Raw genomic sequence first — 24,250 nt, 5'->3', positions numbered from 1 at the left:
GGCCGCCGCTCCCACCCACCGGCGCCCGCGACCCGCTCCCCGACGCTCGCCCGCGCCGCGCCCCAGCGCCGCCCCGCCGTGGCCTCGCCGCCGCCGGGAACAGCCCCGACCGGCCGGCCTCGCCTCCCCCCTCGACGCCCGCGTGTGTCCCGCCGCGGCTCTTGGTCGGCTGGCGCCCAGCCCCGACTGGCACCCGTGCCCGATAACCGCCCGGTGGCTCTAGGCCACTGCCCAGGGGCCCCACGCCCCTGTCCAAAAAAAGAAAAGGACATTTAAACTATATTAATAAAAATAATTAATTAATTAACAAATTAATTAGTTAGTAATTAATTATTTAACATAATTAACTCCGTTTAACTACCCTAATTAACTAGGTTAACTAACTAGATCTATTTAATTAAGTTGGGGCAATGACAGGTGGACCCTAGTCAAACATTTTGACCGGTCAACAGTTGACTGATGACTGCTGACTCAGCAGTCAACAGGCCCCACTGCCAGCCTCTATACTACTCTACTGTGTACACTTTGTGTGTGCACGTAGCAATTTAGTCTTTATTTTCGAATTAAAAGTAATTTCAGAATATTGCTAAAATTTTAGAAAATCATATAAAATAATCCGTAACTCAGATGAAAAAGTTTTATACATGAAAGTTGCTCAGAACGACGAGACGAATCCGTATACGCAGTCCGTTTGTCAGCCACGCGTCCCCAGCATAGCGAACATGCAACTTTCCTCCTCCGGTTCATCTGTCCGAAAACGCGTAACACCGGGAATACTTTCCTGGATGTTTCCTCCCTTCGCCGGTATCACCTATCCCTGCGTTAGATCACCCCTGGCACCGCGTATTACCTCGTTATGTTTTGTGCTACTTTGTTTGCTCCGTATTTACTGTTTCTTCCCCCTCTTCTTCTCCGGTAGACCCCGAGACCGTTGCTGATGGCACTGAGTACGACTACGTCACCGACGACCCTTCTTCCTATACAACAAAGCTTCCAGGCAAGCCCCGCCCTTGATCACCAGATATCGCCTACTCTTCTCTATACTGCTTGCATTAGAGTAGTGTAGCATGTTACTGCTTTCCGTTAATCCTATCCTGATGCATAGCCTATCCTTGCTACTACTGTTGTTACCTTTACCTGCAATCCTAATGCTTAGTATAGGATGCTAGTTTGTCATCAGTGGCCATACATTCTTGTCCGTCTGCCATCCTATACTATCGGGTCGTGATCACTCGGGAGGTGATCACGGGTATATACTATATACTTTATACATGATACATGTGATGACTAAAGTCGGGTTGGCTCGAGGAGTATCCACGGTTTATTCACGAATTGGGGGCTGGAAGGACATACTTTCCCGACAGCCCTCTGTGTGGATCTTTGTGGCGAAGCGACAGGGCAGGTTGAGACCACCTAGGAGAGAGGTGGGCCTGGCCCTGATCGACGTTCGTGGTTATTTCAAGATAACACGTTTAACGAGATCTTGGTATTTGATCTGAGTCTGGCCACTGGCCTATACGCACTAACCATCTACGCGGGGACAGTTATGGGCACTTGACGTCGTGGTATCAGCCGAAGCCTTCGTGATGTCAGCGACTGAGCGGCGCGCGCCGGGTTGGACTGGAACGCCTACTCTTGTATAAGGGAGGCTAGGTCTGCTCACCGGCCGCGTACGCAACGTGCAGGTGTGCAATGGGCGATGGACCCAGACCCCTGTGCCATAGGATTTAGACCGGCGTGCTGACCTCTCTGTTGTGCCTAGGTAGGGCTGCGAAGTGTTGATCTTCCGAGGCCGGGCATGACCCAGAAAAGTGTGTCCGGACAAAGGGGATCGAGCGTGTTGGGAAATGTGGTGCACCCTAGCAGGGAAATTAATCTATTCGAATAGCCGTGATCTTCGGTAATAGGACGACTTGGAGTTGTACCTTGACCTTATGACAACTAGAACCAGATACTTAATAAAACACACCCTTCCAAGTGCCAGATACAACCGGTGATCGCTCTCTCACAGGGTGACGAGGGGAGGATCATCGGTTAGGATTATGCTACACGATGCTACTTGGTGAACTTACCATCTACTCTCTTCTCCTGCCGCAAGATGGAGGTTACCAGAAGCGTAGTCTTCGAAAGGACTAGCTATCCCCCTCTTATTCCGACATTCTGCAGTTCAGTCCACATATGATACCCTTATTCCATTTGATACCAATGCATACATATGTAGTGTAGCTCCTTGCTTGCGAGTACTTTGGATGAGTACTCACGGTTGCTTTGCTCCTTCTTTTCCCCCTTTCTGTACCCGATTGTTGCGACCAGACGTTGGAGCCCAGGAGCCAGACGCCATCGTCGACGATGACTACTACTACTCGGGAGGTGCATACTACTACGTGCAGCCCGCTGACGACGACCAGGAGTAGTTTAGGAGGATCCCAGGTAGGAGGCATGCGCCTCTTTTGATCTGTATCCCAGTTTGTGCTAGCCTTCTCAAGGCAAACTTGTTTAACTTATGTCTGTACTCAGATATTGTTGCTTCCGCTGACTCATCTACGATCGAGCTCTTGTATTCGAGCCCTCGAGGCCCCTGGCTTGTAATATGATGCTTGTATGACTTATTTTATTTGTAGAGTTGTGTTGTGATATCTTCCCGTGAGTCCTTGATCTTGATCGTACACGTTTGCGTGTATGATTAGTGTATGATTGAATCGGGGGCGTCACAAGTTGGTATCAGAGCCGACTGCCTGTAGGAATCTCCCTTCCACACTCCTTGGCTGAAGTTGAGTCTAGACATTGCAAAACTTTTTACTAACATGGTTGTGTGTCTTACGGGCCCACGTCTCCATCTGGGTGGTATTAGGATCCTTTACTCCTCGATCTATACTCTGGGACTCTGATCTCTCTTCTATTTGGGTTAAATGATTTTCTAAAATCTAACTTTAGGTTCTCGAAAACACTTTCTCTCAGAGAGCCCCTTCGGTCCAGATGATCGCCGGCTGCACCAGAAGATTTCGAAGTTACTCTCCGATACTCTTTTATGACTTTGTGCCCATTGCTTTTGCAATTCCCTACCACTGAAATATCCCTATGGATAAATACATACACTTGCCGTTCTTACTTTTATTCCTAGTTGATCTTGTTATAACAAGATACCCTGGAATCCCCTCTATTTGTTCCGAGAATATTTCGTGCCTACTGCCTTGCAGTTCCTTGCCACCTGAATACCCCTACGGATAATTTCTCACCTTTATAGAGTATCCACTCATCCCCAGTTGTTCATGTGTTTCACAATGGTCTTCGAAATACTATTTGATCCTCCAAAATTCCTCAGTAGCTTATTGCTCTGCAATAATTGTCTGCTTGCATTATGGGTGCTTTCCATATGTCTGGCAATACTCGATAGTATCCTTAGACAATGTCATTTTGATCCTATTGATTCAACATGAGTGCGAATGCACGCAATCATTAGTTGATCCTTTTAAATTATCTTTCTGGCTCAGACGTCATTTTGAACATGAGCTTGTTCTCGACCAATCTATTTGCCGTCAATTGTACCCTTGGGTCTATTGAACTTATCCACCCTTGATCAGAGCGTCTGCTTCTGATCCTTCGATTTGGAAATCATAATTCCTTTGATATCTAAGCATCGAATCATTCAGATGTTCTATAATCCGATGCCCTTGCATCCTTTCTTCAGCTGGTTGTGTGCCGATGCTCACATCAGCTCCGCTATGGACCGCCAGATCCTTTATTGGATTATTATTCGATTGTGTCCTCCTTATTCAATAACCTTGTGAGCCCTTCCTCGGATACATAATGCCTTTGGTAAATTGTATCCTCCGCTTTCTAGACCATGCTCTACTTTCAAGCTTGTATTAATTACTTCTAAAAGATTGTGGTTTATGTTCCTAAGGTACCCCGATGGGTTGAACCTATGCCTTTCTTAATCTGTGTGAACCCAAAAGTTTTCACGGGTCATACTCCTCTACTAATTTCCCAGGTAGGTTTCCACGATCAACTCATTTTTAATAAGAGCAAGAAGTGAATGAAAGGTTATGCATTGAGGAATGGGAGTCGACCTTGAACTTTGTGTTCATGCCCATGGACACTATGTAGATCCTATCATGGAAGCTTCTTGTAATAATAACTATTTCCTTGATATAATATCATCTGATATCGGTGGATTGACCCTTTGCAGTCGTGGTTCTGACCATGTTCTCCTTTAAATACCATGTCTCAGACAAGTGAAAACACTTGTCTTCTGCAGATCAATACATCTCCGCAACCCCTATGTCGATCTTCCTTCGAGTAATACCCTCCAGTATCTCGAGAATATCAAAGAACTATGTTGCTTCCAATGAGTCTTCATCTAGTATTGCTTCTCACTGATTTCTGATTTCCCCTGGGTTCTGAGTTAATTCACTCGAGAACACCGATATGTGAATCGATTCCGCACTCCGATTCAATTACTCTAAGTAATTTTTGTTGCTTACGAGTTTAAAAATCCTTCAAGTCATTCCTAGCCTGATCGGCTACATCATTATCGTGCTAAATTTTAACTGTGCTACCTGGACCTTCTTCCCGAAGCACAATTTTTGACGATAAGCTAAGCTTACGTCGACTTTGCTCATCATATCATTTTTCCTTGAACACCAAGCTTGATTTTGAGTTTGTGTCGTACTCGTGGTTCCAATAACTTATCGCGTCATCATTCCTTTGACTTGATGTCCTCACCGATCGATTACATCTTCATGAAATCTCTCGACAATTGTGTCGTGATCATCATCAACATTCTGAGCTCTTATAGGATATCAATCGAATCCGTGATGAGAAATACCATCCTTGCCCCTCGATGATTTGTGTTATCATCGACAACATTCTTGCCTTCCCCCCAACACAAACTTGTTCGTGTTTTGTGTATACCTTGAGATCCTTGCAATCCAACATTTGTTCTCCTTTACCTTGGAGTATTACCATCTTTTTATGTGAAGAATGTCGTGGGAATTTCACCACCTCTTAAGAATTCTTGATACAGGTGATACTTCTCGCCATATCCTTTCTTTCTTGGTCCCCGTGTTGATTCTAACCGAGATACCAACAAGTGAACGACGCTGATTGGATTCTATACTTCTAGCAACCCTATTGCTTTGAAGTTAATGGTCGATAGCTTGATTCTTAGACTATTGGCTATTGAATCACCATTCTAACTTTGATCATCCTACTTGGTCCATATTTCCAGGTGCATTTTCGTTCAATATGTAATTGTGGATGTTCTCATCAAACATACCTCATTATATACTTCAGTGTGACTAATGTTATCACCTTGTTCACTCAATTGTTGAAATCCATCCTTTGGAAATCTCCATGAATTGTCGTTGAGTTCATCAACCACCTCCTCATCCTCCTTGGTTTAATGATGAGCTCTTGTTTCAGAACTCGCTTCCATAGTTCATTGCCCGAGAATCTTATAATGTCATCTCGTCAATTGTGTTGCACCTTTTCTTCTCGGGCATCCTGAGTCTGAGGTATCCTGGCACCAATCAGATCTGAATCTCAGTCAGATATGATGGATGGAACATTTTCCAAGAATTATAATATTGGTCTCTAGATAACCCGGTAAGGTGGTGCCTTTGCTTAGCACCCCTAGCCAGAGGACCTATTGTTATAGTATATGTATCCTTTTATCAAGGTTAGCCATTCTTCCTTGAGGAAATTGTAAAACGTATTCTATAAGTTATTCCTGATGGATCCTTGTGTATCCAAAGTCTGACATTTGCCTTAAGACCATGTCAATGCTATCTCGAAGCATGTCTGTGGAACTCCGATTTTCAATAAAAGCATTTGAAGCACAATGCTAAATTTTCTTTATCAATTATTCAAACACTGTTGTTTGGGTAATGTCATGAAATTCTTCTCCCCTTACCTAAATGGTTTTCTACTTCTATCCTGTCATGGATATCATGCTCTGCTTGACCTTGGGAAGGATATACCCCTAAAATATGTGTTTAAATACATTTTCCTTTCCATTGTTTTGTTTGACCTTTCAGTAATCTGACTTAATTGAGCAGTGACATTTCCCTACTTAGGTAAGCACCTTGTTGCACCACTCTGTCAGTAAGATCCTGTTACTATTGTTGATGGCATTACGGTAGCCACCGATGGACAAGAACTTTGCCTATTGGTCCGCCTCGTTCAACGAGCAGGAAAATGGTTCTCTTCGTCCCTCGCCCTTGGTACCGACGTTGTTGCTGACAAAACTGACAGGCTACCCTCTAACATGCCTTGCTATCATGACCGTGCAAGATGTCACCGCTCCTCCTACTTGTAATCCACATGGTGGGCCCATGACCCACAGTTCCACATGATCGAAACCTGACTCTCATGTACATCCCTGTTTTCCAAATTGTCCCTCGCGCTTGGCTTCATATGTAAACCACGAGCCACCTTCCTAGTGATCTATTCTGGTATCAGACGCCATACTTATTCTTGATGCTCTGAACCCCTTTCACACTCTGTTTCAGACATCGAACGGTTGCCTACCCGATAGAAGCTTCTTATTGCTCCTCCTTTCCTTGCTCTTGATGACTTTCTTGAATCACAACTCAAGAGGTGCCTATATATGCCTCATTCACTGAGATAGTCCCCACGTACCTATCTTGTGTTGAGCTCCGTCCTTCCCTAGTCTTTCCCCCTTACTCCACCCCTTAAATCTCGGGACGAGATTTCTTGTAGTGGAGGAGATTTGTAACACACCCAGTGTCATGCTACAGTAATCCCCTGTTAAAGGTGCCATGTCATCACATTACTATTGCTAATCTTCACTTGGTCCACATCATGATTCAAATTCAAGTTCAAATTAAATTTCAAAATTCAAATTTCTCAAACACACAAAATAAAATGTTCAAAGTGTGACAAATATTCCATAACTAATTATGGTGGTGACCCAACACTTTTGTAAAGTATTTTAATGCTCTTTCCTGAATATAACAGTGGCTAAAAATAATTATTAAATGCTTTTAAAATTATAAAAATACTAGACTATTTCATTCGAACCTCAAACTAAATGTGGCAGTGGTATAATTAGTAAAACCATTGTAGGTGTTGTTCCTATATTTTATAAAGCTAATTTCTATTCAAAATTAAAAGAAACTAAAACTGTAAGAAGAAAAAGAAAGAAGCAAAGAAAACAAAACAACCCCCCCTAGTAGGCCTCGTGGTCCAGTTGGGCCACAAAGCCACCAAGCCGGCCCAGCTCCTCCCTACCATCCCCTTCCTCTGCTACAGGGAGGCAGGGGGATAGTGGCGCCCATCCGTCGGTGATGGCCGGGTGTGGCGGCCATCCACCCCCCCGGCGCCCTACTAATACACCCAGGGCGCCCCCCAAACCCTAGCTTCCCCATTCCCCTTCCTCCCCCTGCGCCCCCGTCTGCTTTTCCTTGTCGACGTCGTCGTGCCCATGGACGCCCGAAGCCACCACCCCGAACCCCGCCGTCGTGCCCAGGAGCTGCGCCGAGCTCCTCTACATCGTTTGCGCCCTCGACATGGAGCTCAGAGCCACCGCCTCGGCCGCATCGAGCTCGTCTTCTTCCCTCGATCGCCGCTGCCTTCTTCGACTCCGGCCATCATCCTGCTGCTACTAAACTACCACCTGGCCATTGTGTGCCCTCCCCGTGAGCTCCTCTTCCTCCCCGACCCCTCCTGTGCTCCCGTCCGCAGCGCAGATATCCTCCCCTCCGTCCCGACACCATTGCCGACCCCTCCTTGCGCCCGGACGGTGCTCTGGCCGAAGCTCCGTGCTCCTCATGCTCACCCGGCCCACTCTGCCCGTTGCGCCCTCGTGCGACTGCATGGCCGTCGCGCTTGTCTCCCCGCGCCCGCAGCAGCTCCTGCTCCTACGCCGCTGTCGCTGCTGCGTTGCTCAACTGCACCTGTTGCCCGACACCACACGCCCGCACGCACACCGTCGCCGCGTCGTGAGCCTCGCTCCCGTGCCTCCGTCGCGCCTCGCGCACCCGCTTGCTGCTGCCACCGCCTCGGCCCGCCCGCACGCATGCTGCTGCCGCTCTGCTGCTGTTGCGAGCCGCTACTGCTGCTTTCTGCTACCCATGCCGCGCGCCGCCCAACGCCGCTCCCCACCCCGCGCCGTCTGGCCACCGATGCCGCTCCCCGCACACGGCCGCGCTTGCCATCCCCCGCTTTAGCCTGCTGCTCGCCTGCGTCTGAGGGAGTCTTGGATTAGGGGGTCTCTGGACAGCCGGACTATATCCTTTGGCCGGACTGTTGGACTATGAAGATACAAGATTGAAGACTTCGTCTCATGTCCGGATGGGACTCTACTTGGTGTGGAAGGAAAGTTAGGCAGTACGGATATGGATATCCCTCCTTTGTAACCGACCTTGTGTAACCCTAACCCTCTCCGGTGTCTATATAAACCGGAGGGTCTTAGTCCGTAGGACAACAACAATCATACCATAGGCTAGCTTCTAGGGTTTAGCCTCTCCGATCTCGTGGTAGATCAACTCTTGTAATACTCATGTCATCAAGAATAAATCAAGCAGGACGTAGGGTTTTACCTCCATCAAGAGCACCCGAACCTGGGTAAAACATTGTGTTCCCTACCTCCTGTTACCATCCGCCTTAGACGCACAGTTCGGGACCCCCTACCCGAGATCCACCGGTTTTGACACCGACATTGGTGCTTTCAATGAGAGTTCCTCTGTGTCGTCGCCGTTAGGCTTGATGGCTCCTACGATCATCGATAGCGATGCAATCCAGGGTAAGACTTTTCTTCCCGGACAGATCTTTGTGTTCGGCGGCTTCGCACTGCGGGCCAACTTGCTTGGCCATCTGGAGCAGATCGAAAGTTACGCCCCTGGCCACCAGGTCAGGTTTGGAAGTTTAAACTACACGGCCGATATCCGCGAAGGCTTGATCTTCGACGAATTCGAGCCTCTGCCTTGTGCGTCACGCGGTCACGATGAGTACGATTTAGCTCTACCATCAGATAGTGTTCAGGAGATCACAGCGGCAGCCGCTCCGACCCTCAATTCGGAGCCAGTTGCGCCGTCCATGGACGGGTGGATGGACCCCGCCACGGAGGCCTTACCCTCAGCGGTGATCGAGTCGAACATCGACCTTACCCTACACGAGAGCCGTGTTGTCAGACTGCCGGATCCTTCTCTAGCCACGGACTCCGAACCGCCTGCGCCCGTTCCTAGCGAATCCAATTAGGCGCCGATCATGGAGTTTACCTCCGCGGATATTTTTCAGCACTTGCCCTTTGGTGACATACTGAACTCATTAAGGTCTCTCTCCTTGCCAGGAGGATCCTGGCCGAACTATGTCCGACAGGATTGGGATGCGGATGACGAAGAAATTCGCTGCCCACCCACCACCCACTTAGTAGCCACTGTCGACGACTTAACCGACATGCTCGACTTCGACTCCGAAGACATCGACGGTATGGATGACGATGCGGGAGACGAAGAGGAACCACAGCCCACAGGGCACTGGATAGCCACCTCATCATACGATATATACATGGTGGACACACCCAAAGATGGCAATGGCGATGAGACAACGGAGGATGACCCCTCCAAGAAGCAACCCAAGCGCCGACGTCAGTGGCGCCGCTCTAAGTCCCGCCAAAGCAAAAGTGGTGATACCGACACAGGAGATAATAACACTCCGGATAGTGCCGAAGATGGCAACAATCCCCTCCAGCATGATCTAGGACAGGAGGATGGAGAGGCCAGCCCTCCAGAGAGAGCGGCAGATGGAGAGGCGGAGGATGATAATTACATGCCCCCTCCGAAGACGAGGCAAGCCTCGACGATTACGAATTCGTCGTGCTAGAGGTTCCCGTCAAACAAGAGCGCTTCAAGCGCCGACTTATAGCCACGACAAATAGCCTTAAGAAAAAGCAGCAGCAGCTTCAAGCTGATCAAGATCTGCTAGCTGACAGATGTACTGAAGTCCTCGCGGCCGAGGAATATAAAATCGAACGCCCCTCCAAGAGTTACCCAAAATGCAGGTTGCTACCCCGACTGGAGGAAGAAGCATATGACACGGCTAATCGGCCACCTCGTGGTCGCGATAGAGAGGCATTCCAGCCAAAAGCTCAGCCTGCACCCCGACGCCATTCAAATAAAAAGGCATGGGGAAATATGCCAGACCTACGAGACATATTGGAGGACAAAGCAAAACATGCAAGATCGATCTACGGATCATGAGGGCGCGCCACTATGCGAGACGATAAACGTCACGCCGGATACAGTAAAAGTAAATCCGGCCGGGCCGAACACAGCGGGCAAGACTCATTGGAGCTGCGTTGCGATATAGCCCAGTATAGAGGTGCCGCATACCCCTTATGCTTCACAGATGAAGTAACGGATCATCAAATCCCAGAGGGTTTCAAACCCGTAAACATAGAATCATACGACGACACGACAGATCCTGCGGTATGGATCGAGGACTTCCTCCTGCACATCCACATGGCCCGTGGTGATGACCTACACACAATCAAATACCTCCCACTCAAACTTAAAGGACCAGCTCGGCATTGGCTCAACAGCTTGCCAGCAGAGTCCATTGGCTGTTGGGAAGATCTGAAAGCCGCATTCCTCGACAACTTTCAGGGCACTTATGTGCGTACACCAGACGCCGATGACCCGAGCCATATAATCCAGTAGCCAGAGGAATCGGCCAGGCAATTCTGGACACGGTTCCTAACAAAGAAAAATCAAATCATCGACTGTCCGGATGCAGAGGCCCTAGAAGCTTTTAAACACAACATCCGCGACGAGTGGCTAGCCCGGCACCTTGGTCAGGAAAAGCCGAAATCTATGGCAGCCCCCACGACACTCATGACCCGCTTTTGTGCGGGAGAAGACAGCTGGCTGGCTCGCAGTAATAACATATCAAAGAACCGTGGTACTTCGGATACCAAGGACGGCAATGGCAGGTCACGTCGCAACAAACATAAGCGCCGCATTAACAGTGACAATACCGAGGAGACGACAGTCAATGCCGGATTCAAAGGCTCTAAACCCGGTCAGCGGAAGCCATTTAAAAGAAGCACTCCAGGCCCGTCCAGTTTGGACTGCATACTTGATCGCTCGTGTCAAATACACGGCACCCCCGACAAGCCAGCCAACCACACCAATAGGGATTGTTGGGTATTCAAGCAAGCCGGCAAGTTAAATGCCGAAAACAAAGATAAGGGGCCACCTAGCGATGATGAGGAAGAGCCCCGGCAGCCGAACACCAGAGGACAGAGGAGGTTCCCCCCACAAGTGCGGACGGTGAACATGATACACGCAACCCACATCCCCAAGAGGGAGCGGAAGCATGCGCTCAGGGACGTATATGCGTTGGAGCCAGTCGCCACAAAGTTCAACCCATGGTCCTCCTGTCCGATCACCTTCGATCGCAGGGACCACCCCACTAGTATCCGTCATGGCGGATTCGCCGCAATGGTCCTAGACCCAATCATTGACGGATTTCACCTCACTCGAGTCCTTGTGAATGGCGGCAACAACCTGAACCTGCTTTACCAGGACACAGTGCGCAAAATGGGTATAAACCCCTCAAGGACCAAACCCACAAACGACCTTTAAGGGCATCATACCATGTGTAGAGGCCCATTGCACAGGCTCAGTCACACTAGAAGTGGTCTTCGGATCCCCGGATAACTTCCGAAGCGAAGAGTTAATCTTCGGTATAGTCCCGTTCCGCAGTGGTTATCATGCACTGCTCGGGCGAACCGCATTTGCGAGATTCAATGCGGTACCGCATTATGCATACCTCAAGCTCAAGATGCCATGACCTCAGGGGGTCATTACAGTTAATGGAAACACAGAGCGATCTCTCCGAAAGGAGGAGCACACTGCGACCCTCACAGCGGAAGCGCAAAGCAGCCTCTTAAGGCAATCCACTAGTTCGGCGTTTAAGGACCCAAACACCTTCAAGCGCGCCCGGAGTAATCAACAATAGGACCGCCTGGCACGTTCTGAGCTCGCATAGCAATGCAGCCCCCACCCTAGCCCAAGCCAAATGGCGAAATTCGTGCCACGCGTACATAATTACGCATTAAAAATACCATGGGCACAAGCAGGGAGGGGGGCATGACTACGACACGCCCCAATATGCGGCTTAAACCGCACTAGGGGCTTCCCGTTTTGTTATTTTCTTTTCAGGAGTTTAATCTCTGGAAACCTGGTCCGGCAGCATGATTGCCGAACATATGATGCAGCAACCAAGAAGGCAGAAAGCTACGTCACACCACGGAACTCCCAGGTGGATTACGATAACGAGTGTAATACTTGCCTTAATACTATTCTTCAGCTCGCCCTTGGAGGGGACATAGTCCTACTTTTTTCTTATTGCACTGCATGTATCATTCTGCTTTAACGCACCTTTTTGAATAAACAATGCATAGCATTAAGACTATTATTGCATTCGTATTTATATATATATATATATATATATATATATATATATATATATATATATATATATATATATATATACGTTCATTCATGACATCCAGCACCCGTACACTCTGGTACAACCAATACGCTAGGGGATTAAGCATACCCCACAATACGGTGTGAGAAGTCCGGACACTTTCAACAGTGCGACACCCCGAACTTATAGCATTATATGCATCAGCTCCGAATCATGTCTTGGGTCAATAGTTGGGTTTGCCCGGCTCCCATGTTTTGGTACCTTACGTTCCGCTATATCGTCTAAGGTAGCACTGGGAGAACTACTGCGATTGTACCCCGGTTCTGCTGGGCTAAGCACCTCAGTAGAGAAAGCTAAAACTGACTGTCATGATAAGGCGAGAGACTGGTCGCTGTTCGAGAGGTTTTCGAGTCCTTAAAGACTTATGCCACTTAGAGCGAGGAGTCGGCCCTGTCCGACTTAAGACGTGTATCGCGCCCCGAGTTCGGCCTTCCGAACACTAGGGGCTTCGCCGAAATTTAAAATTATAGAACTCTATGGCTAAGTGAGAGTGATAACGCATTATAGTCCGATTGCCTTATTCGTTGTGCTGAGAACCTCCCTCGAAGGACCCAAAAATGGGAACAAGAGTGCTCAGGTTTATCCCGAACACCCCAACACTCGTGGCATGGGGGCAGAAGCTGACAACTAGACATCTCCCAAATTTGATAAACAGCCGAACAGAAGGTAATATTTTATATTCAAACAAGCGTTGCATAGCGCATATGAACAAGTTTTCATGAATACAGGATTACACGAGCGTGTTTACTCAAATATTGTATCTTTGGTACACTCGTCCGCTACGAGACGCGCACCCTTCAGGACACCCACATAGTACATCTCGGGGTGGCGATGCTCCTTGCCCTCCGGCGGCCCTTCCTTGATCAGCTTCACGGTGTCTAGCTTGGCCCATTGCACCTTCACACGGGCGAAAGCCCGACGCGCACCTTTGATGCAGATGGACCACTTGACGACTTCCAGCCGTGGGCAGGCATCCACAAGCTGCCTCACCAGGCCGAAATAGCTGTTCGAAAGGGCGTCGCCAGGCCATAGCCGGACTATAAAGCCCTTCATGGTCTGTTCGGCCGCCTTGTGTAGCTCGACCAGCTGCTTTAGCTGGTCGCTCATAGGCACCGGGTGTTCGATCCCAGTATATTGGGCCCAGAACAACTTCTCCGTTGAGCTTCCCTCCTCGTCCTGGTAAAACGTTGCGGCATCCGACACGCTGCGGGGTAAATCTGCGAATGCTCCTGGAGAGCTTCAGATTCGGGTAAGTAATAACTAATTTACTTTCACATGCTTGCTTTGCATATAGAATGCCTTACCCGCCGCTATCTTCTTCATCGCATCAATCTCCTGGAGGGCCTTTTGGGCTTCGGCCTTGGCATTCTTTGTGCTCTCGAGGGCCGCGGCAAGCTCAGACTCTCGCGTCTTCAAGTCAAGCTCCAACGCCTCGTGCTTTGTCACGAGAGCGTGGAGCTCTTGCTGCACCTCGCCCACCCGAGCCTCCTGCCTTTCCCGCTCAGTGCGCTCCTAGGCCGCTTTGTTTTCGGCCTCGGATAGCGCTTGCTTCAGGGTCGCCACCTTGGCCGTGGCCCCTGGCAAATTCATGATGATCCTGTCATTTTGCAATCGCATTCCTTTCATATATGTCCATAGACTAGGTACTACTTACCTTTGTTCTCCTCGAGATGCCTCTTGGCAAGGCCGAACTCTTCCGTGGACCCTTTGAGGTCCTCCTTCAGTGCGGCGACCTCCGCAGTCAACGCGATAGAGGCCAGTAGCGAAGCCTGCATACGCATATAGACATACTTATATTAGACTCCAGTGATAGTGTTTGATCCTCTGTTCGGCTTTTCTTTGTGAACACCGAACAGAGCATCAGGGGCTACTGTCTATGCGGTAATATTTTTCCCGTATTTCAAAAACTTACCTCAAAGCCTGTTAGAAGGCTGACATAGGCTTCAGTCAGTCCGCTCTTGGCGGACTGAACCTTCTGGACCACCGCACTCATAATAGTGCGATGCTCCTCGTCGATAGAAGCGCTGCGAAGCGCTCCCAGCAGATTGTCCGGTGCCTTTGGATGGACAGAGGTCACCGGCACAGGCGTCTTGCCCCTCTTGGAAGGAGGCCGCCTGCCCGAGTCCGAAACCACTGGAGGTTCCGACGCGGTGTTCGGATAAGGGCCGAACTCGGAGCCCTCGGGGGCCTTGTTCCCTCTGCTCCCGGAGTCCAGAAGGTCGCCTCGAGGCGCCTCCGGGACTGTCTCCCCTCGACCCGGTGCCTCTTGAGACGACACCTCGGCGTTGTCCGTAGGGCAAGGGGAGGTGGCGGTCGGAAGTGGATCGCTATCCATATCCGACGAGTCCAGGGAGCCGTCCGACGAGGATACGTCGATACGGGCTCGGGGCGGTCTGCATAATCACGATTCGGCGTTAGGAGAAGCAGTGCGCCAAAGGAATGCTATGAGCTACTCTGGTATCCGAATACTTATGACTTCGCCAGGGGCTTGGCCCTGGGTAGCCACTCATCTTCGCCTTCGGCGGCGGTGGTGGAACTGTCCGGAAGGAGAGTCCTTCCCTTCTTGGACTCTTCGGCCCCCTCAGTTGGGGCGGCCTTCCTTTCTTGTCTCCCTCGACTGGAGGGGGAGCGTCTTCATCTTCCTCCTCGTCTTCGTGGGAGGAGTGCGCCGAGGAGTCCTCGGACGATGAGTCCGATATCACCTGGCGCCGGGAACTCTTTCGGGTTCCCTTGGCCTTCTTGGTCTTCTCCGGCACCTTGTAAGGAGCCGGAGTCAGCACCTCCGTCAGGAGAGCGTCCGCAGTGTCTTCGGGCAGAGGGGCCGGACAGTTAATCTGCCCCGACGTCTCCACCCAGTCCTATCAAAGGTATGGAGCTCAGACCCCGCACATGATTAAGCTAGGGGAAATAAATATCCTACTGGATGTATATAACTCATCGAACGCGCTAGGCGCTTTGCGCTTAGCCCGCGGTCCTCGGCGAGAGAGGGAGAGACCTCGGCGCCCTTGAACAGCACCCTCCAGACGTCCTTGTGCATCGTATCGAAGAGCTCGCTCAGAGTCTGGTGCTAGGCCGGGTCGAACTCCCACAAGTTAAAATCCCGTTGTTGACACGGGAGGATCTGGCGGATGAGCATGACCTGGACTATGTTGACAAGCTTGAGTGAGGGAGTCCTAGATTAGGGGGTGTCTGTATGGCCGGACTAAACCTTCAGCCAGACTCCTGGACTATGAAGATACAATATTGAAGACTCTGTCCCGTGTCCGGAAGGGACTTTCCTTGGCGTGGAAGGCAAGCTTGGCGATACGGATGTTCAGATCTCCTACAATTGTAACCGACTCTATGTAACCCTAACCCTCTCCGGTGTCTATATAAACCGGGGGGTTTTAGTCCGTAGGACAACATACACATCAACAATCATACCATAGGCTAGCTTCTAGGGTTTAGCCTCTCTGATCTCGTGGTAGATCTACTCTTGTACTGCCCATATCATCAATATTAATAAAGCATGACGTAGGGTTTTACCTCCATCGAGAGGGCCCGAACCTGGGTAAAACTTCGTGTCCCTTGCCTCCTGTTACCATCCGGCCTAGACGCACAGTTCGGGACCCCCTACCCGAGATCCGCCGGTTTTGACACCGACATTGGTGCTTTCATTGAGAGTTCCTCTGTGCCGTCGCCATCAGGCCCGATGGCTCCTACGATCATCAATTGCGATGCAGTCCAGGGTGAGACCTTCCTCCCCGGATAGATCTTCGTCTTTGGCGGCTTCGCACTGCGTGCCATTTCACTTGGCCATCTAGAGCAGATCGAAAGCTACGCCCCTGGCCGTCAGGTCAGATTCGGAAATTTAAACTACACGGCTGACATCCGCGGGGACTTGATCTTCGACAGACTCGAACCACCGCCGAGCGCGCCGCACTGTCACGACGAGCATGATCTAGCTCTGCCGCCAAACAGTGCCCTGGAGGCCGCACCCGCATCGGCTCCGACCCTTAGTTCGGAGCCAACCGCGCCGATCGAGGATGGGCGGTTGGACACCACCTTAGGGGTTGTGATCCCAACGACGGTTGAGGCGAACACCAGCCCTGTACTCTACGAGACTCGTGACTCCACGGAGCCAGATTCTTCTCCGGACTCTGAACCCTTCGTGCCCCTGCCGACCGAATCTGATTGGGCGCCGATCATGGAGTTCACGGCCGCGGACGTCTTTCAACACTCTCCTTTCGGTGATATCCTGAAGTCACTGAAGTCTCTCTCTTTATCAAGAGAGCCCTGACCGGACTACGGTCAGCAAGGTTGGAGTACGGACGATGAAGAAATTCAAAGCCCACCCACCACCCACTTTGTAGCCCCTGTCGACGATTTAACCGACATGCTTGACTTTGACTCCGAAGACATCGATGGTATGGACGCCGATGAAGGAGACAATGAAGAACCAGCGCCTGTTGGGCCCTGGAACGCCACCTCGTCATATGACGTATACACGGTGGACGCACCAAAAGATGACGATGAGGAGCGGAAGGACGCACCGAAGGCCTATTCCCTCGAAAAGCAGTCAAAACGGTGACGCAAGCGCCGCCCCAAATCCCGCCTCGACAGAAATAGCGATCACACAGACCCAGCGCTGGAGCAGGGCGAACCACTGCCGGACAACTGCAATCCGGATATTCAAACCGAACAAACAAATCCTATCAGGGATAATGGTCCGGACGACATAACGCCGGACAGGCACCCGGAGCATCAGAATGCCCGCGAAAGGCTCGTTGCCACCGCAAGGAGCATTAAAAAGCAGAAGCAAAGGCTTAAGGCCGCGCAAAACAAACTCCAATTCAGATGGAGTAGAATACTTAATACAGCAGCAATGTACGGCGACGATCGCCCCTCAAAGAGCTACCCAAAGCGGAAGCTGCTACCCGAATTCAATGAGGAGGCCTCCAACCCCCCACAACCAAATATCAAAGCAACCACCTGGTCGGATAGACGACCCCTCTATCAATACAGAACTGCATACAATGCCGCTCACAATACAACACGCGACCCACGCAAGGGCTCGCACCCAAAGGACGGCGCAACAAGATCCATCTATGGACCACGCAAGCGCGCCCCAGCATACAATGCAACACAAAAAGCATCAGAACAACACGGTACACCCAGTTACAGGGGTGCCACACACCCCCTATGTTTCACCGATGAGGTGCTAGACCATGAATTTCCAGAGGGATTCAAGCCCGTACACATAGAGGCATACGATGGAACAACAGACCCTGGGGTTTGGATTGAGGACTATATCCTTCATATCCATATGGCTCGAGGAGATGATCTCCACGCCATCAAATACTTACCCCTCAAGCTTAAAGGGCCAGCTCATCACTGGCTCAAAGGCCTCCCCGAAAGCTCCATTGGAAGTTGGGAAGAGCTCGAAGACGCCTTTCGGGAAAATTTTCAAGGAACTTATGTTCGACCTCCGGATGCGAACGATTTGAGTCATATAACTCAACAGCCCGGAGAGTCAGCCCGAAAGCTTTGGAACAAGTTTCTCACTAAAAAGAACCAGATTGTCGACTGTCCGGACGCCGAAGCCTTGGCAGCTTTCAAGCATAGCGTCCATGACGAATGGCTCGCCAGACACCTCGGCCAAAATAAGCCGAGAACGATGGCCGCATTAACAAACCTCATGACCTGCTTTTGCGCGGGTGAGGACAGCTGGCTAGCCAGATGCAGCACCAGCGACCCCAGTACATCTGAAGTTAGAGATGGAAACGGGAAATCACGGCGCAACAGCAATAGCAAACGCCGGAATAAAGAAGACAACACGAAGGGCACGACAGTAAATGCCGGATTCAAAAGCTCCCGGCCAGGTCAAAAGCCGCCCACTAAAGGCACCAGGGATGAACCGTCCAGCCTCAACGAAATTCTGGACCAGGTATGTCAGATACATAGTACCCCTAGCAAGCCCGCTAATCACACCCACAGAGAATGTTGGGTCTTCAAGCAGTCCGGCAAGCTCAACGCCGTACACAAGGGGGAGGATACACCAAGTGAAGACGAGGACGAGCCTCCCAAGCAAGACACTGGGGAACAAAAGAAATTCCCACCAGAAGTCAAAACACTAAACGTACTACACACGATCAAGGGAAAAAACAATGCGGCACCCCCAGGAAAATATACCCAAGTGCCTGTCACCGCGAAGTCCTGCCAATGGTCGTCTCAACCGATCATTTTCGACCATCGCGATTACTCAACAAGTATCCGACACGCAGGATGGGCTGCCTTGGTATTAGACCCAGTAATTGGCGGATATCACTTCACACGAGTCTTGATGGACGGCGGCAGCAGCCTAAACCTAATATACCAGGATACAATCCGCGGGATGGGGTTAGACCCAACACAAATTCGCCATAGCAATACTACCTTTAAAGGAGTAACGCCAGGCCCAGGGGCTAGTTGTACGGGCTCCCTCCTACTACAAGTCATATTCGGCTCCCTCGATAACTTCCGTAGCGAGCATTTAACCTTCCACATCGCTCCGTTTCAAAGTGGCTATCAAGCACTGCTCGGGCGCGAAGCTTTCGCTCGCTTTAATGCAATACCACACTATGCCTCCCTCACACTCAAGATGCCCGGTCCACGCGGCATCATTTCAGTGCACAGAAATATCAAGCGACCTCTGCGCGCCGAAGAGAGTGAGGCTGCCTTGGCAGCCACACACTAAAGGCGCCCGGACTAGCCAAAGCGCCCCATAGGTCGTCAAGACCTCAGACGCAACTAATCGAGTCCGGCGCCGCTACTTATACTGAATAAATGGTCACACCCCTATTTACAAGGGGCTCAACGCGCGCAGACATGTGGCCATTCCTCCTCATCTTGAATTATGCATAGTTTCTTTAATTATCTTTTTGCACGACAACCTTTTTCACCTAAATTCCTATCTTTTATAGACGATCATCGTGCCACACCCGTCCAGGATACGGCATAACGGAGACACAGGCGCAGACGTGCAGCAAGGACCCGCTCCAAGGATTCTTTTTAGATTAAGACCCTGCGTAAACCTTTTTTACTGTCTCTTGTTGATACATATCCACCGTTGAGAAGGATGCTGACGTCTTGGCATGTGGCCACGCCAGACCAATGCACGTACCTGGACATAAGGGGCTTCTTACGAAGGCCATTATTTAGGCCCGGTTTATACCACAAAGACCGAATACCTTAGGGAGTGTTCGGCGTCGTGAGTTTGGCCCTATATGCATCAGCTCCGAATCATTGTCTTTGGTCAAATGTTGGGTTTGCCCGGCTCCTGTGTTTTGGTGCCTTACGTTTCGCTTTACCGACTATGGTAGCACCAGGAGAACTACTGCGATTGTGCCCTGGTTCATCCGGACGAGCACCTCAGTAGAGAAAGCCGAAAACTGACTGTCATGATCTAGCGCGAGACTAGTCAACCACTCGATGACCCATGGGAATGTTAGAATTCCTCTGCCTTAACGAAGGGCCGCTTTCCGGCCAGGCATATACGCACCCCGGGATCGGGAGAGTGCGGAGCCACCAGGGGCTATCTAGTAGCCCCACTGTCAAACTCTTATGGCTAAGTGAAAGTGTTAAAGCATTATAGTCCGGTTGCCTCGCTCGCTCCGCTATCACCTCCTTAATAGGACCAAGACGTTGGGTTAAGTGTGAACGCGTGTTTCTGCGAACACCTCCGCATTATATGCGTGGGGGTTGAAGCCGACGACTGCAATCTTTCAGGTTATACACATGTATACATAAACGGCCGCCCAGGAGGCATCACATTACTTCAGGCAAAAGTATAAAAGTAGCCTTATGAAAATTTATAAAAGCATTTTGCTTACAATGAGATTACATGTCACTCAAACATAATATTTTTTGAGCACTGGGTCTCTATCAAACGAGCACCCTCAAGAACTTCCTCAAAGTAGTGCTCAGCAGCCCTTCGACCTATGGCCGAATCCTGCGCTGCAACAGTGGTAGCATTCATCTCTGCCCAGTATGCTTTAGCACGGGCAAAGGCCATTTGTGCACCTTCTATGCACGCCGACATCTTCATCGCATTTATGCGCGGCACCACGTCAAGGAACTGCTGCACCAAGCTGAAATAGCTGCTCGGTTTCGACCTTCTCGGCCATAGCTGATCCACAACAGACCTCATGGAGAGTCCGGACAACCTATTTAGTTCGGCCCATTCGGCTAATTGGTCCGTCAATGAAAGCGGACGCTTGGGAGAAAGGAATTGTTTCCAAAACAGCTGGTCTACTTCACGGTCTGTCCGACTCTGGAAGTATTTGGCCGCATCGGCAGCGCTCGCTGCCAAATCTATATACACATCCTCCGAACTCCACAGCCGATCCAAGAGGGGCATACCGTGGATCTCCGAACTTCCTCTGCAGCATAAAGGATTTCCCGGCTACAATATCCCCGGCTTCCCACAGCTCCTCCTTCTTTGCCCTCATAGCAGAGCGGAGGGCTTTTCACATTGCAGCAGCCTTCTCAAGGTCTGATGCCTTCGCCTGGTTTTCCTTTTCAAGAGCCCGGCAACGGTCGACGATGGCTTTTAATTCTACGGCCATATTGGCCATCTTATCCCGGCTCTCGCCATGCGCGGCCTTCTCGGCTCGCAACTCTTCGTCCGCCTTCAAAGCAGCCGCATTACCCAATCTCGCTTGTTCCTTGGCTCGGGCAAGTTCCGCCCGCAAGGCTTCAACAGTGGCAGCTCCATCTGCAGTAATAACATGTTAAATATACTGGCTTCCTGCTGCTCTTACTATGCGGTGTTTACCAGATAATAACACCTACCCTGCGCCTCGTCAAGCCTTTTGTTAACAAGCTCGATGTCGGCGTCTGCCGCATCCAACTGCCGTTTTAAATGGGCAAACTCGCTAGTCCGGCTAGCCACCGGAGCTTCCATCACCTGCTCATAAAAACAGTATGGTTACTACCTGGGATTATGATCCTCTGATCGTCGTTGTTCCCAACGACAACCAGAGTCTCAGGGGCTACTATCTACACAGGGCACACTTAGCATGTGCAGGACTATCATACATTATTTTACGTACCTCAAAACCTGTTAGTAGACTCATAAAAGCTTTATGCAATCCACTTTCGGCGGACGAGATTCTCTCCATCACCGTATTCATCAGCACATGGTGTTCATCTGAGATGGCCGCTCGCCCCACCAACTCCCTCAGAACATCCGACCGTACACTAGACGGTGCCGGACTTGTTTGCCTACTCTCTTCGGGAGCCGGACACGGGAAGCTTCGGGGGTCGACGGAATTATCTTTTGGCCTCGCCAGACCCGGAGAGGCCCTCCGCGACGACACTTCAGGATCGCCCGCTTCCAGAGCGAAGGAGTCCGGAGGAGGCGTTTCGCTCTCCATCATCTCCGGAAGAAGATCCCTCGAAGACGAGCTCATCTGAGAGGGGCTAAGGCCCGAACTGCAAAGATATATGCAGTGGTTATTTTCTCAGAAGAAAAGACGGCATATCTGTACTATTAAAGTACTTTGGGTCACTTACGACTCGAGGGAGAATTGATCCCCCCGGACTTTGTGCAGCAACCGCACCCCCCGGGGTAGGACCCTCTGTGGGAGACTTCTTCTCCCGTTTGGAAGCTTCGGCTTCCGAATCCCCGGACGCAATCCTTTTCCTCTTCTGATCATCTTCCTTCATGGAGATGCTCGCTCCCTCGGCTAGAGCGGCCAGCGTTGGGGGCCCGCGACCGCCCGCATTTTCCTTCAAGGGCTCCGGGCAGGGTGCGGCCTGGAGCATCTTTTCCAATATCGGATTTTTCAAACCCTCAGGGAGGGGGGCCAAGCACCGAATCAACTTCGCCTTCGTTAGCCAGTCCTGGTCAAAAAGCGAACACTCAGAAATAACTTCGCATCAAAGGAGAGGTAGTGCGCTCGGTCGGAAGTCGCCTTACCTGTTCGGCGGCGCGGTTGCTACTCAGGCCCGCGTCCTCGGTGATTTCCGGACACTCCACTTGAGGTCCGAAGAACGACTTGTACATCTCCTCGTGCATCAGGCCAAGGAAATTTTGAATGGCGCACGGTCCCTCGGGATTGAACTCCCACAAGCGAAGAGGCCGGCGTTTGCAAGGCTGGACTTGACGAACCAGCATAACTTGTGTTACCGCAACCAAACTGAAATCTCCATTAAAGAGATCTTGAATGCGGCTTTGCAGTATAGGCACGTCCTTGGTCGGACCCCAGCTCAATCCTCTGCTAATCCATGACATCAGCGGTGGTGGAGGGCCCGGGTGGAAGACAGGGGCGGCCGCCCACTTGGCACTTCTAGGAGCCGTGATGTAGAACCACTCCTGTTGCCATAATTCAGACACCTCCGGAATGGAACCTTTGGGCCATGCAGCTCCTGTCATCTTGTGTATTGAGGCGCCTCCACACTCCGCATGTTGCCCCTTGATCATCTTCGGTTTTACTTCAAAGGTCTTGAGCCATAGGCCAAAGTGAGGGGTAACCCGGAGGAAGGTCTCGCACACAACAATAAATGTCGTGATATGAAGAAAGGAGTCCGGAGCTAGATCATGGAAATCTAGCCCGTAGTAAAACATCAAGCCCCTGACAAAAGGATCCAATGCAAGGCCTAGACCTCGGAGGAAGTGGGAGACGAACACGATGCTCTCGTTGGGTTCGGGGGAGGGGACGGCCTGCCCCCGGGGAGGCAGTCGGTGCAGAATCTCGGCGGTCAGATATCTGGCCTCCCTCAACTTTTTGACGTCTTCTTCCATGATGGAAGAAGGCACCCATCGGCCTTGAAGGCTAGATTCGGACATGACTGAAGGTTCGGAGCACCTGACCTGAACTTTGGGCATTTGAGCTTGAGGTGGGGGAAGGATTCGGTTGAGCACGGGAGGGAAAAATAAAAGGCCTCGTCCCTTTATAAAGAGGGTGGATATCGAGCGTCCTCTCCGTGTCCGTTTGGACTTGCCTATGATCTAGGAGTCCTAGAAGCGGTTGGGTTACCCATGACCGTATTGATGAGAATCCTGGAATAAGGGGACACAATCTCTGCTTTGACAAGACGTGCCAAGGAAACCGCCTCACATAACGCGCTGAGGTGGGATAATGAAACGATTCGGATAAAGCCTTGGCCGTGGTGTGTCACGCTACGGAATACGTGAGCAGATTAGATTTGTGTAAATATTGTTCTCTCTATGGCAATATGTGGAAAACTTATTTTGCAGAGCCGCACACTATCTTTGTGTTTAAAATCTTCTATAAAGTACTTGGAGGAGGAACCCGCCTTGCAATGCCGAAGACAATCTTCGCGCCGGACTCGTCGTCATTGAAGCCTGGTTCAGAGGCTGCTGAGGGAGTCCTGGATTAGGGGGTGTCCGGATGGCCGGACTATACCTTCAGCCGGACTCCTGGACTATGAAGATACAAGATTGAAGACTCCGTCCCGTGTCCGGAAGGGACTTTCCTTGGCGTGGAAGGCAAGCTTGGCGATACGGATGTTAAGATCTCCTACCATTGTAACCAACTCTATGTAACCCTAACCCTCTTCAGTGTCTATATAAACCGGGGGGTTTTAGTCCGTAGGACAACATACACATCAACAATCATACCATAGGCTAGCTTCTAGGGTTTAGCCTCTCTGATCTCGTGGTAGATCTACTCTTGTACTACCCATATCATCAATATTAATCAAGCAGGACGTAGGGTTTTACCTCCATCGAGAGGGCCTGAACCTG

The sequence above is a fragment of the Triticum dicoccoides genome, chromosome 1A (assembly GCF_002162155.2).
Source record: "Triticum dicoccoides isolate Atlit2015 ecotype Zavitan chromosome 1A, WEW_v2.0, whole genome shotgun sequence".
In the NCBI taxonomy this organism is placed as follows: Eukaryota; Viridiplantae; Streptophyta; class Magnoliopsida; order Poales; family Poaceae; genus Triticum; species Triticum dicoccoides.
Note: the sequence above shows the minus strand (reverse complement) of the source record.